The 14,041-nt window shown below is 46.1% G+C and overlaps 1 protein-coding gene and 1 long non-coding RNA gene across 2 annotated transcripts in view; one reads left to right on the top strand and one right to left on the bottom strand.

The window, feature by feature from the left end:
• The window catches only part of glra3 (glycine receptor, alpha 3), a 280,830-nt gene that overhangs the window by 141,339 nt on the left and 125,450 nt on the right, over positions 1-14,041 (top strand). The gene's annotated exons all lie outside the window — the stretch shown is intronic.
• On the bottom strand, positions 3,349-12,914 carry LOC139277745 (uncharacterized). Its single transcript, XR_011596140.1, has 3 exons — positions 12,866-12,914; positions 12,336-12,430; positions 3,349-3,415 (listed from the first exon to the last, which is right to left on the bottom strand). It is a non-coding gene; the product is annotated as an uncharacterized lncRNA (long non-coding RNA).

Genomic DNA, 14,041 nt, shown 5'->3' with positions numbered 1-14,041 from the left:
AGTTCATGCACCGTGCCCTCGTAGGTGACCTTGACCATGGCGCTGCCCAGGACAGTGATAAGCTCTTTGGTGTACATTCTCAGTTTCGTGTGGATGGGGCTCAGGGCTGGTCTGAATGCCTTGTTGCACCACAGTCTCTCAAACATCTTTTTACTCAAGATGGATTGGCTAGCGCCAGTGTCCAGTTCCATGGCGACGGGTAAGCCATTCAATTTTACATTTAACATTATAGGTGGACATTTTGTCAAAAATGTGTGCACCCCATGTACTTCAGCATCTGCCTCCTCTCTCTGAGGCTCGAAATTGCTTTGATCCACCATGGACCGATCTTCCTCTGCCACGTGATGGTTAGCAGGTTTTGAAGAGCTTGCAGCTCATCTGCAAGCTCGTTGGAGGTGCCCCATTGTTCCACAGCTCTTGCAAACATATCCTTTGAAGTGGCATGAATGGGCTGAATGGAAGCCTCCACAATGCCAACAAGGTGTGAATTGCCTTGCATTCATCCTTTGTTGCGGACTCTGAGTCATCTGGGTCACCTGAGGCCTGCTGGCAGTTGCAGACTCGTGGTTTCTGCCTTGTACATTTCTGCTCGCAAACACAGTTCCAGTTAATTTATGAACATTGCCAGCACTTGTGTGCTGAGAGATTTGTTTGTTGTTATCATTGGAGGACATGAACGCCTGTGCTATCGCAATGGCCTTAATGAGTGTCGGTGTCTCTACAGTCAAAAGTTTTCGTAGGATGGTCTCGTGTCCAATGCCCAGTATAAAAAAGTCTCTCAGCATTTGCTCCAGGTAGCCATCAAACTCACATTGTCCTGCAAGTCGCCTTAGCTCGGTGACGTAGCTCGCCACTTCCTGACCTTCAGATCGCTGGCATGTGTAGAACCGATACCTCGCCATCAGCACGCTCTCCCTCGGGTTAAGATGCTCCCAAACCAATGTACACAGCTCATCATACGACTTATCTGTGGATTTCACCGGAGCCAGAAAATTCTTCATGAGGCTGTAGGTCGGTGACCTGCAGACCGTGAGGAGGACCACTCTTCTTTTTGCAGCACCTCCTTCTCCATCCAGCTTGTTGGCTACAAAGTACTGGTCTAACCGTTCGACATAGGCTTCCCAGTCCTCACCCTCCGAGAACTTCTCCAGGATGCCCACAGTTTGCTGCATCTTTGCGTTGGATTCGTATACTCGTCGCCAGTTGTTATGTTCCTGACACAGATGAGACTGCACACAGGGAGGTTAAAGTAATAGTGACCTCAGTCTTTATTAAGACACTCCAGAGTGAGGAACAGGCCTTAGGGGTCGGCTTATATACAGTGCTCCCAAGGGATGATGGGATCCCTTGGGACTTCAGGGGATGCGTCCCTGCTGGCGGAACATGGGAGTGCATGCTTTACAGATTCACAACAAAAAGCTTCTATAGATATGTGAAGAGAAAAAGATTAGTGAAGACTAATGTAGGTCCGTTGCAGTCAGAATCAGGTGAATCCATAATGGGGAACAAGGAAATGGCACACGAATTGAAAAATACTTTGGTTCTGACTTCACTAAGAGAGACACAAATAACCTCCCGAAAATAGTCGGGGACCAAGGGTCTAGCGAGAAGCAGGAACTGAGGGAACTGAGGGAAATCCTTAAAAGTAAGGAATTGTGTTCGGGAAATTGATGGGATTGAAGGCTGATAAATCCCCAGGGCCTGATAGTCTGCATCCCAGAGTACTTAAGGAAGTGGCCCTAAAAATATTAGAGGCATTGGTGGTCATTTTCCAACATTCCATGGACTCTGGATCAGTTCCTATGGATTGGAGGGTAGCTAATGTAACCCCACTTTTTAAAAAAAAAGAGGGAGAGAGAAAACAGGGGATTGATTATAGATCGGTTAGCCTGACATCGGTGGTGGGGAAAATACTGGAATCAGTTGTTAAAGATGTAATAGCAGCGCATTTGGAAAGCAGTGACAGGATCGGTCCAAGTCAGCATGGATTTATGAAAGGGAAATTATGCTTGCCAAATCTTCTAGAATTTTTTGAGGATGTGTAAGGGAGAACCAGTGGATGTGATGTATTTGGTCTTTCTAAAGGCTTTTGGCACAGTCCCACACAAGAGATTAGTGTGCAAAATTAAGGCACATGGGATTCGGGGTAATGTATTGATGTGGATAGAGAACTGGTTGGCAGAGAGGATGCAGAGTGGGAATAAATGGGCCCTTTTCAGAATGGCAGGCAGTGACTAGTGGGGTACCACATGGTTCAGTGCTGGGACCTCAGCTATTTACAATATATATTAATGATTTAGACGAAGGAATTGAATGTAATATCTCCAAGTTTGCAGATGTCACTCAGCTGGGTGGCGGTGTGATCTGTGAGGAGGATGCTAAGAGGCTGCAGGGTGACTTGGACAGGTTAGGTGAGTGGGAAAATGCATTGGCAGATGCAGTATAATGTGGATAAATGTGAGGTTATCCACTTTGGTGGCAAAAACAGGAAGGCAGAATATTATCTGAATGGTGACAGATTAGGAAAAGGGGAGGCGCAACAAGACCTGGGTGTCATGGTACATCAGTCATTGAAGGTAGGCATGCAGGTACAGCAAGCAGTTAAGAAAGCAAATGGCATGTTGGCCTTCATAGCTTGTGAATTTGAGTTTAAGAGCAGGGAGGTCTTACTACAGTTGTACAGGGCCTTGGTGAGGCCTCACCTGGAATATTGTGTTCAGTTTTGGTCTCCTAATCTGAGGAAGGACATTCTTGCTATTGAGGGAGTGCAGCGAAGGTTCACCAGACTGATTCCCAGGATGGCAGGACTGACATATGAGGAGAGACTGGATCGACTAGGCTTATATTCACTGGAATTTAGAAGAATGACAGGGGATCTCATAGAAGCATATAAAATTCTGACGGCATTAGACAGGTTTGATGCAGGAAGAATGTTCCTGATGTTGGGGAAGTCCAGAACCAGGGATCACAGTCTCAGGATAAGGGGTAAGCCATTTAGGACCGAGATGAGGAGAAACTTCTTCACCCAGAGAGTGGTGAACCTGTGGAATTCTCTACCACAGAAAGTTGTTGACGCCAATTCACTAAATATATTCAAAAGGGAGTTTGAGTTGGCCCTTAATGCTAAAGGGATCAGCGGGTATGGAGAGAAGGCAGGAATGGGGTACTGAAGTTGCATTATCAGCCATGATCATATTGAATGGTGGTGCAGGTTCGAAGGGCCGAATGGCCTCCTCTTGCACCTATCTTGGTGTCACACACAATATATTTAAGTGGTCTTTATCAGCAATGACCCATCCATGAAGTTCCATGATCAGCCATGAGGCAGCGGGAGATCGAGCAGCATCGGTGAGGCAGCAAGGGGAGGCCTATAAAAAGGTCCAGCTTGGTGAGTCGGAGAGGCCAGCCGGTGCAGCTGCAGCAGGGGCAGAAGGCAAAAAAGGAGAAAGAGGTCAAAAGGTGATGTCACAGCCAAGGGGGTAAGTGATTGGCTGGTGATTTGTAAGTAGTTTTTCTTTTCTTTTTCTTTATAGAAACATAGAAAATAGGTGCAGGAGTAGGCCATTCGGCCCTTCTAGCCTGCACTGCCATTCAATGAGTTCATGGCTGAACATAAAGGACATTAGTGAATCAGATGGGTTTTTAGTTTCATACTCGCTTTTTATTCCAGATTTATTAAATTGAATTTAAATTCCCCAGCTACTGTGGTGGGATTTGAACTCATGTAACCAGATCATTAGTCCAGACCTCTGGATTACTAGTCCACTAACATAACCACTATGCTACCATACCCCCTTTTGCATTGTTGTTGCCAAATTAAGTTAATCTAGGGGTTAAGCATGGCAGGAGAGCTCGGATATGTGTTATGCTCCTCCTGTAATATGTGGGAAGTCAGGGATGCTTCCAGTGTCCCTGAAGACTACATATGCGGGAAGTCCATCCACCTGCAGCACCTGACAGACCGCATTGCGGCACTGGAGCTGTGGGTGGATTTACTCTGAAGCATCCATGATGCTGAGAATGACGTGAGTAGCACGTTTAGCGAGTTGATCTTACCGCAGGTAAAGGATACACAGCCAGATAGGGAATGGGTGACCAACAGGAAGAGCAGTGCAAGGAAGGTGGTGCACGGGTCTCCTGCGGTCATCCCCCTGCAAAACAGATACATCGCTTTGGGTACTGTTGAGGGGGATGACTCATTAGGGGAGAGCAGCAGCTGCCAAGTTCATGGTACCGTGGGTGGCATAGGAAGGCAGGAAAAAGAGTGGGAGAGCGATAGTGATCGGGGATTCGATTGTAAGGGAAATAGATAGGCGTTTCTGCAGCCACAACCGAGACTCCAAGCATGGTATGTTGCCTCCCTGGTGCAAGGGTCAAGGATATCTTGGAGCGGTGCAGGACATTCTGAAAAGGGAGGGTGAACAGCCAGTTGTCATGGTGCGTATAAGTACCAAGGATATCGGTAAAGAACGGGATGAGGTCCGACGAGACGAATTTCGGGAGCTAGGGGCTAAATTAAAAAGTAGGACCTCAAAAGTAGTGATCTCAGGATTGCTACCAGTGCGATGTGCGAGTCAGAGTAGGAATCGCAGGATAGCTCAGATGAATACGTGGCTTGAGGAGTGGTGCAAAAGGGAGGGATTCAAATTCCTGGGATATTGGAACCGGTTCTGGGGGAGGTGGGACCAGTACAAACCAGACGATCTGCACCTGGGCAGGACCGGAACCAATGTCCTAGGGGGAGTGTTTGCTAGTGCTGTTGGGGAGGAGTTAAAATAATATGGCAGGAGGATGGGAACCTATGCAGTGAGACAGAGGAAAATAAAATGGAGGCAGAAGCAAAAGATAGAAAGGAGAATAGTAAAAGTGGAGGGCAGAGAAACCCAAGGCAAAAAACAAAAAGGGCCACATTACAGCAAAATTCTAAAGGGGCAAAGTGTTTTAAAAAGATAAGCCTGAAAACTCTGCACCTCAATGCAAGGAGTATTCCGGATAAGGTGGACGAATTAACTGCGCAGATAGCAGTTAACGGATATAATGTAATTCGCATCCCGGAGACATAGCTCCAGGGTGACCAAGGCTGGGAACTCAACATCCAGGCGTATTCAACATTTAGGAAGGATAGACAGAAAGGAAAAGGAGGCGGGATGGCGTTGCTGGTTAAAAAGGAAATTAATGCAATAGTAAGGAGGGACATTAGCTTGGATGATGTGGAATCGGTATGGTTGGAGCTGTGGAATACCAAAGGGCAGAAAATGCTCTTGGGAGTTGTGTACAGATCACCAAACAGTAGTAGTGAGGTTGGGGACAGCATCAAACAAGAAATAAGGGATGTGTGCAATAAAGGTACAACAGTTATCATCATGACTTTAATCGACATATTGATTGGGCTAACCTAACTGGCAGCAATGCGGTGGAGGAGGATTTCCTGGAGTGTATTCGGGCTAGTTTTCTAGACCAGTATGCCGAGAAAGAGAGAGAGCTGGCCATCCTAGACTGGGTGATGTGTAATGAGAAAGGACTAATTAGCAATCTTGTTGTGTGAGGCCCCTTGGGGAAGAGTGACCGGAATATGGTAAAATTATTTATTAAGATGGAGAGTGACACAGTTAATTCAGAAACTAGGGTCCTGAACTTACGGAAAGATAACTTCGATGGTTTGAGGCGTGAATTGGTTAGAATAGACTGGCAAATGAAACTTAAATGGTTGATGGTGGATAGGCAATGGCAAACATTTAAAGATCACATGGATGAACTCAACAATTGTACATCCCTGGAGTAAAAATAAAACAGGGAAGGTGGTTCAACCGTGGCTAACAAGGGAAATTAAGGATAGTGTTAAATCCAAGGAAGAGGTATATAAATTGGCCAGAAAAAGCAGCAAACCTGAGGACTGGGAGAAATTTACAATTCAGCAGAGGAGGCCAAAGGGTTTAATTAAGATGGGGAAAATAGAGTATGAGAGGAAGCTTGCCAGGAACATAAAAACTGACTGCAAAAGCTTCCACAGATATGTGAAGAGAAAAAGATTAGTGAAGACACACGTAGGTCCCTGGCAGTCAGAGTCAGTTGAATTTATAATGGGGAACAAAGAAATGGTAGACCAATTGAACAAATTCTTTGGTTCTGTCTTCACGAAGGAAGACACAAATAACCTTTCGGAAGTACTAGGGGACCGAAGGTCTGGTGAGAAGGAGGAACTGAAAGATATCCATATTACGCAGGGAATTGTGTTGGGGAAATTGCTGGGATTGAAGGCCGATAAATTCCCGGGGCCTGATAGTCTGCATCCCAGAGTACTTAAGGAAGTGGCCCAAGAAATAGTGGATGCATTGGTAATCAATTTCCAACAGTCTATCGACTCTGGATTAGTTCCTATGGACTGGAGGGTAGCTAATGTAACAACAGTTTATAAAAAAGCAGGGAGAGAGAAAACCGGTAATTATAGGCCGGTTAGCCTGACATCAGTCACGGGGAAAATGTTGGAATCAATTATTAAGGATGAAATAGCAGCGCATTTGGAAAGCAGTGACAGGATCGGTCCAAGTCAGCATGGATTTATAGAAACATAGAAACATAGAAAATAGGTGCAGGAGTAGGCCATTCAGCCCTTCTAGCCTGCACCACCATTCAATGAGTTCATGGCTGAACATTCAACTTCAGTACCCCATTCCTGCTTTCTCGCCATACCCCTTGATCCCCCTAGTAGTAAGGACCTCATCTAACTCCTTTTTGAATATATTTAGTGAATTGGCCTCAACAACTTTCTGTGGTAGAGAATTCCACAGGTTCACCACTCTCTGGGTGAAGAAGTTCCTCCGCATCTTGGTCCTAAATGGCTTACCCCTTATCCTTAGACTGTGACCTCTGGTTCTGGACTTCCCCAACATTGGGAACATTCTTCCTGCATCTAACCTGTCTAACCCCGTCAGAATTTTAAATGTTTCTATGAGGTCCCCTCTCATTCTTCTGAACTCCAGTGAATACAAGCCCAGTTGATCCAGTCTTTCTTGATAGGTAGGTCCCGCCATCCCGGGAATCAGTCTGGTGAACCTTCGCTGCACTCCCTCAATCGCAAGAATGTCCTTCCTCAGGTTAGGAGACCAAAACTGTACACAATACTCCAGGTGTGGCCTCACCAAGGCCCTGTACAACTGTAGCAACACCTCCCTGCCCCTGTACTCAAATCCCCTTGCTATGAAGGCCAACATGCCATTTGCTTTCTTAACCGCCTGCTGCACCTGCATGCCAACCTTCAATGACTGATGTACCATGACACCCAGGTCTCGTTGCACCTCCCCTTTTCCTAATCTGTCACCATTCAGATAATAGTCTGTCTCTCTGTTTTTACCACCAAAGTGGATAACCTCACATTTATCCACATTATACTTCATCTGCCATTCATTTTCCCACTCACCTAACCTATCTAAGTCGCTCTGCAGCCTCACAGCATCCTCTTCGCAGCTCACACTGCCACCCAACTTAGTGTCATCCGCAAATTTGGAGATACTACATTTAATCCCCTCATCTAAATCATTAATGTACAATGTATCAGCTGGGGCCCCAGCACAGAACCTTGCGGTACCCCACTAGTCACTGCCTGCCATTCTGAAAAGTACCCATTTACTCCTACTCTTTGCTTCCTGTCTGACAACCAGTTCTCAATCCATGTCAGCACACTACCCCCAATCCCATGTGCTCTAACTTTGCACATCAATCTCTTGTGTGGGACCTTGTCGAACGCCTTCTGAAAGTCCAAATATACCACATCAACTGGTTCTCCCTTATCCACTCTACTGGAAACATCCTCAAAAAATTCCAGAAGATTTGTCAAGCATGATTTCCCTTTCACAAATCCATGCTGACTTGGACCTATCATGTCACCTCTTTCCAAATGCACTGCTATGACATCCTTAATAATTGATTCCATCATTTTACCCACTACCGATGTCAGGCTGACCGGTCTATAATTCCCTGTTTTCTCTCTCCCTCCTTTTTTAAAAAGTGGGGTTACATTGGCTACCCTCCACTCCATAGGAACTGATCCAGAGTCAATGGAATGTTGGAAAATGACTGTCAACGCATCCACTATTTCCAAGGTCACCTCCTTAAGTACTCTGGGATGCAGTCCATCAGGCCCTGGGGATTTATCGGCCTTCAATCCCATCAATTTCCCCAACACAATTTCCCGGCTAATAAGGATTTCCCTCAGTTCCTCCTCCTTACTAGACCCCCCGACCCCTTTTATAACCGGAAGGTTGTTCGTGTCCTCCTTCGTGAATACCGAACCAAAGTACTTGTTCAATTGATCCGCCATTTCTTTGTTCCCCGTTATGACTTCCCCTGATTCTGACTGCAGGGGACCTACGTTTGTCTTTACTAACCTTTTTCTCTTTACATATCTATAGAAACTTTTGCAATCCGTCTTAATGTTCCCTGCAAGCTTCTTCTCATACTCCATTTTCCCTGCCCTAATCAAACCCTTTGTCCTCCTCTGCTGAGTTCTAATTTCTCCTAGTCCCCAGGTTCGCTGCTATTTCTGGCCAATTTGTATGCCACTTCCTTGGCTTTAATACTATCCCTGATTTCCCTTGATAGCCACGGTTGAGCCACCTTCCCTTTTTTATTTTTATGCCAGACAGGAATGTACAATTGTTGTAGTTCATGCATGCGGTCTCTAAATGTCTGCCATTGCCCATCCACAGTCAACCCCTTAAGTATCATTCGCCAATCCATCCCAGCCAATTCACGCCTCATACCTTCAAAGTTAGCCTTCTTTAAGTTCTGGACCATGGTCTCTGAATTAACTGTTTCATTCTCCATCCCAATGCAGAATTCCACCATATTATGGTCACTCTTCCCCAAGGGGCCTCGCACAACGAGATTGCTAATTAATCCTCTCTCATTACATAACACCCAGTCTAAGATGGCCTCCCCCCTAGTTGGTTCCTCGACATATTGGTCTAAAAAACCATCCCTTATGCACTCCAGAAAATCCTCCTCCACCGTATTGCTTCCAGTTTGGTTAGCCCAATCTATGTGCATATTAAAGTCACCCATTATAACTGCTGCACCTTTATTGCACGCACCCCTAATTTCATGTTTGATGCCCTCCCCAACATCACTACTACTGTTTGGAGGTCTGTACACAACTCCCACTAACGTTTTTTGCCCTTTGGTGTTCTGCAGCTCTACCCATTTAGATTCCACATCATCCAAGCTAATGTCCTTCCTAACTATTGCCTTAATCTCCTCCTTAACCAGCAATGCTACCCCACCTCCTTTTCCTTTTATTCTATCCTTCCTGAATGTTGAATACCCCTGGATGTTGAGTTCCCAGCCCTGATCATCCTGGAGCCACGTCTCCGTAATCCCAATCACATTATGAAAGGGAAATCATGCTTGACAAATCTTCTGGAATTTTTTGAGGATGTAACTAGTAGAGTGGACAAGGAAGCACCAATATGGTGTATTTGGACTTTCAAAAGGCTTTTGACAAGGTCCCACACAAGAGATTGGTGTGCAAAATCAAACCACATAGTATTGGGGGTAATGTACTGATGTGGATAGAGAACTGGTTGACAGACAGGAAGTCGAGAGTCGGGATAAACGGGTGCTTTTTAGAATGGCCGGCAGTGACTAGTGAAGTGCCGCAGGGCTCAGTGCTGGGACCCCAGCTCTTTACTATATACATTCATGATTTATATGAAGGAATTGAGTGTAGTATCTCCAAGTTTGCAGATGACACTAAATTGGGAGGTGGTTTGAGCTGTGAGGGGGACGCTAGGAGACTGCAGGGTGACTTGGACAGGCTAGGTGAGTGAGCAAATACATGGCAGATGCAAGATTATGTGGATAAATGTGAGGTTATCCACTTTGGAGGCAGAAACACAAGAGCAGAATATTATCTGAAGTGCAACAGACTAGGAAAAGGGGAGCTGCAATGAGACCTGAGTGTCATCGTTCATCAGTCATTGAAAGTTGGCATGCAGGTACAGCAGGCGGTGAAGAAGGCAAATGGTATGTAGGCCTTCATAGCTAGGGGATTTCAGTATAGTAGCAGGGAGGTCTTACTGCAGTTGTACAGGGCCTTGGTGAGGCCTCACCTGGAGTATTTGGTTCAGTTTTGCTCTCCTAATCTGAGGAAGGACATTCTTGCTCTTGAGGGAGAGCAGCGAAGGTTCACCAGACTGATTCCCGGGATGGCTGGGCTGACATATGAGGAGAGACTGGATCGACTGCGCCTGTATTCACTTGAGTTTAGAAGGATGAGAGGGAATCTCATAGAAAGATATTAAATTCTGATGGGACTGGACAGGTTCGATGCAGGAAGAATGTTCCCGATGTTGGGGAAGTCCATAACTAGTGGACATAGTCCTAGGACTGAGATGAGGAGAAACTTCTTCACTCAGAGAGTTGTTAACCTGTGGAATTCCCTACCGCAGAGAGTTGTTGATGCCGGTTCATTGGATATATTCAAGAGGGAGTTAGATATGGCCCTTACAGATTAAGGGATCAAAGGGTATGGAGAGAAAGCAGGAAAGGGGTACTGAGGGACTGAACAACCATGATCTTATTGAATGATGGTGCAGGCTCGAAGGGCCGAACAGCCTGCTCTTGCACCTATTTTCTATGTTTCTATGTTTCTATGTTTCTATGAATGGTGTTGCAGGCTCAAAGGGCCGAACAGCCTGCTCCTGCACCTTTTTTCTATGTTTCTATGTTTCTATGAATGGTGTTGCAGGCTCAAAGGGCCGAACAGCCTGCTCTTGCACCTATTTTCTATGTTTCTATGTTTCTATGTTTCTATGAATGGTGTTGCAGGCTCAAAGGGCCGAACAGCCTGCTCTTGCACCTATTTTCTATGTTTCTATGTTTCTATGTTTCTATGAATGGTGTTGCAGGCTCAAAGGGCCAAACAGCCTGCTCTTGCACCTATTTTCTATGTTTCTATGTTTCTATACATACGCAGGGTCCCATTCATGCCCCAGGCTGCATTCATTATGGCTGGACCGATTCTGGGTAATCGACTACGTTACTGCATGAAAGGATGTTACACTTAGCAGAAATTATTCTCTTGCATGTACCAATGTGCCAGGCACGACTTGTGCATAACAGTACACTTGAGGAAGGCCATTCCGCGTCGAGTCCGTGTCGAATTTCAGCTCGTCCCACTCCCCTGCCCTTTCCCCGTAGCCCTGCAAATTTATTTATCCAATTCCTTTTTCAAAGATAAGTTTGAGTCTGCCTCCACCACCCTTGCAGGCAGTGCATTCCAGATCCTAACCACTCGCTACATTTGCCAATCACCTTAAATCTGTGTCCTCTGTTTCTCGACCCTTCTGCTAATGGGAACAGTTTCTCTCTCTCTCTACTCTGTCCAGACCTCTCATGATTTTGAACACCTTACATGTGATGTGCTGTAGGAACTGTGGGTAGATCTTAATCTTTGCCCACAATAATCTTTGCAGAGCAGGTCTCCTGGTCCTGGTTAACCCTTGCTGCTGGATCAAGGCCTCGCTCTGTCAAGCCCGTGTGGTGGCTGATGTTCAACGGTCACCACGCGTTAAAAAAATCCACACACAGGCAGCTTCCTCTGCCTCAATTGTGTTCTGTATGTAAACCTGTAAACACCATGTTTAACCACCTGAGGGCTCATCCCCTGGAGTCCCAAGGGATCCCACAATCCCTTGGGAGCACCTTTATATAAGGAGGCCTCACAGGCTGGAGAGGCACTCTGGAGACCTGTAATAAAAGACTACTGTCACACATTACTTTAAGCTTACAGTATCTGGTCAGATTCTTTATGCAAGACATAACAAATTGGAGTTCAGGACTGGAACATTGGGTCCTTCATTAAAACATCTGTGAACTCTTGTGGAAGCAAGTCATCCTCGTTCGAGGGACCGCCTATAAAATAAAAAAAAATCTTAATACAGCATGTGGGGAACTCTTTAAGTTAAGCTCTTACAGTCCAGAATAACCTTTCTTGCTGCAAAACAAGTGTTTGGCTCACCATGGATGGATATGTTTTTCTGCCCTGTTCTTAAATGCAACAATTCCTGAAGTTAGATTTAAAAGACCCTGTTTCCATAAAAGAAAGGTGTCAAATCTTGCGCCAGGGATGCGGCATTGTGCCCCAATCTCCTTCGCCCGGGGATCGTGACGTCATCGCCCCATTAGCGTCCCAGACCCGGACTTGCGTTCCACCCTTCTGCAGCATCGCCGGGTGACAACACCGACAGCTGCCGGAGGCGTCCAGCGGGAGGCCGGGCACTTCGGGGGCGATGCTTAAAGGCGAGGTGGCCGAGGTAAGTTTAAAAAAAAAAAAGTACCTTCTCTCTCTTGCAGGTTTTCTCGCGGGTTCCTGCCTGCGATCGATTAGCCTGGTACGCTGCTTGAGTGCCGGGCTGATCGGGCGGTATCATGGCTGCCATCAGGGAGAAGGTAAAGTTTTTTATTTTTTTGAGGGAGGGAAGGAGCCTTTCAACGCGACGGCGCTGCACGGCCCAGTGTTCAGCACTGCTCCATTCTCCGCCCAGCCTGCTGCCGATTGCGCTCCAGGAAGGATGTAGAGCGCCTGATTTAGCATCCACTTCCTTCCTGGACCGCAACCGCCAAATTCTTTAAAAGTTTGAAAACATTAGTACCCGGCGCTAATTTTTTAAACTTTTAAAAGTTAACGCCCCAAACGTGGCGCTCCCGACTTTCTCCCGCTTTATTGCGATCGGGGGCTGGCTGTGGAAAGGGCCCCACATGTAATGTGCTGTCGGAACGGTAGATGGATCTTAATGGCCGAGAAATCCCAGTCCTCTGCTTCCCACGGGCACTTGACAGAAAAAGGTAAAAAAAGATCCACACCTACCTTATCCTGCTGCGGCCACAGCGATCCCGGTCCTGAGACCTCCTCTCCCTGCGTATCGGCTGGAGTCACATGGCACTGGGCAGCCAATCCAGGTACAGTATTTCTCAATCATATTCCCATTATTATGATTGAGAAATACCCCCTCCCAAACACCCAGACACAAATAAAAAAATAGAAAAAATACACCACATATTTAAGATTAATTTAATTTAAAGTTAATAAATGTCTGATAAAAAATATATATTTTTCTGATTTTTTAAAAAGTTTTTTTAATTATGGTTTAAAATAAACTTTTCTTAGTGGGCAGGGTTTTTAACATTAATATGTGTTTTATAAATTTTATTTTACTTTGTTTTTTAATGTTTTAAATCTCTTTCTAAAGAGTAAAACAAAACACGGAGACTTTGTTGATGAACGGCCAGCCACCTCCCCTTTAAATTCCGCCCCGCTGACGCCCATCCACCTGGTACGCGTCCCCTGGAGCTGTTGCTGTCATCGCCCAGCGCAGCTTCAGGGTGCGATATCCACTTGAGGGGCCGGGGCGCTGCGCACGGCGGTAACGTCATGATCTCGGGGGCACGAGATCGAGGCGCAATGCTGTAGTGCCGCCGCTAAACTCCTGCCGAAGTTAGCGGGAGTCGTTGGCGGCGCCCGGTCGCAAAGTAGTTTGCACGTCGTTAGCGCCTCCCGGGTGCACTAATGGGAAGCGCAAATGACCCCTTAGAGCACAGAATAACCTTTCTTGCTGCAGAACAGGAATCTGAGTGGATTTTAGACAGCAATGAAATAAGTCATGTCAAAGCACATAGTTATAATGCTTGCAGTTACCATCCCCACAATGCACAATTCCTTTGCCTGTACTCTTCGGCTGTTCAGCCTCAGCTGGAGTATTGTGTCCAATTCTGGCCATCACACTTTCGGAAGGATGTCAAGGCCTTGAAGAGGGTGCAGTGGAGATTCACTGGAATGGTACCAGGGTTGAGGGATATCAGTAATGTGGAGAATCTGGAAAAGCTGGAGTTGTTTTCTTTAGTGGAGAGAAGGTTAAGGGGAGATTTGATATAGGTGTTCAAAATCATGAAGGGTTGTGATTGAGTTAATAAGGAGAAACTGTTTCTGTTAAATATGTAACCTTGTATATACTCTGTGCAGCCACCAGAGGGCTCATCCCCTGGA

This window comes from Pristiophorus japonicus, chromosome 1 (assembly GCF_044704955.1).
Source record: "Pristiophorus japonicus isolate sPriJap1 chromosome 1, sPriJap1.hap1, whole genome shotgun sequence".
NCBI classification, from domain to species: Eukaryota; Metazoa; Chordata; class Chondrichthyes; family Pristiophoridae; genus Pristiophorus; species Pristiophorus japonicus.
Note: the sequence above shows the minus strand (reverse complement) of the source record. Positions and strands in the feature narration are given on the sequence as shown.